This window comes from Nematolebias whitei, chromosome 3 (assembly GCF_014905685.2).
Source record: "Nematolebias whitei isolate Nwh7 chromosome 3, NemWhi1, whole genome shotgun sequence".
Taxonomy (NCBI): Eukaryota; Metazoa; Chordata; class Actinopteri; order Cyprinodontiformes; family Rivulidae; genus Nematolebias; species Nematolebias whitei.
Window position 1 is genome coordinate 59,314,094 of NC_056500.1, and position 1,073 is coordinate 59,315,166.

At 42.6% G+C, this 1,073-nt stretch overlaps 1 protein-coding gene across 1 annotated transcript in view; it reads right to left on the reverse strand.

Moving 5' to 3' along the window:
* The window catches only part of cc2d2a (coiled-coil and C2 domain containing 2A), a 238,481-nt gene that overhangs the window by 71,457 nt on the left and 165,951 nt on the right, over positions 1–1,073 (reverse strand). The gene's annotated exons all lie outside the window — the stretch shown is intronic.

Below are 1,073 nucleotides of genomic sequence, written 5' to 3' on the forward strand. Positions count from 1 at the left end.
GAGGCACACGCTCTATTCAGCCTCTTCTTGACTGCCTGGCTGACATCCGGGACTGGATGGCTTTAAACTTCTTAAGCTTCAATGAGAAGAAGTCTGAAGTCATGCTGTTCCATCCCAGTGGCTCACTCATGAACCATGACATTGACCTTTTCTCTCTAGCCCCGCTAGAGAAACAAAAGGTCACTAATCTGGGGGTGATAATGGACCCGTCCTTAAAACTCAACAGTCACGTAAACATGATGGTCAAATCCTGTTTTTTTCAGCTGAGACGGCTGTCTAAGCTGAAGCCTATACTCTCCAAAAAGAACCTTGAGACAGTGATCCACGCCTTCATAACATCTAGGCTTGATTACTGCAATTCACTTCTGTTTGGAATCAGTCAGTCCTCCATTGCTCGTCTACAACTGGTCCAAAATGCTGCAGCCCGATTTTTAACTGGTACAGGCTATAGAGAGCACATCACGCCAGTTTTGGCCTCCCTGCACTGGCTACCCATTCACCTTCGGATCCAATTCAAAATTCTCATGTATGTTTTTAAATCACTGAACAGTTCTGCCCCATCCTATCTCACTGATCTTCTGCAGCCATATGTCCCACCGCGCTCTCTGAGGTCAGCAGACCAGATGCTTCTCTCAGTCCCAGAAACCCGTCGTAAGCTCAGAGGTGACAGGGCTTTCTCTGTTGCAGGTCTACGACTGTGGAATGAGTTGCCACTGAGTGTCCGGAAGGCTCCCACACTCTCAGTCTTCAAGTCTCGCTTGAAGACCCACTTCTATTCTCTTGCCTTTAACACGTTGTGATTTGTTTTGGTCTGGTCTGTTCTCTACTCTGTTGGACATTTTAGTTAGCTTCTACTGCTATTTGTATCTGTATTTCTATTTTATATTTTCCTGTCCGCTCTGCATGTTTGTTTTCTTTTGTACAGCACTTTGGTTGGCCTTGCTGCTGTTTTAAGTGCTCTATAAATAAATTGGTATGGTATGGTATGGTATTGTATATGCATATATATATATATGTATATGTATGTGTATATATGTATATATATATATATATATATATATATATATATATAT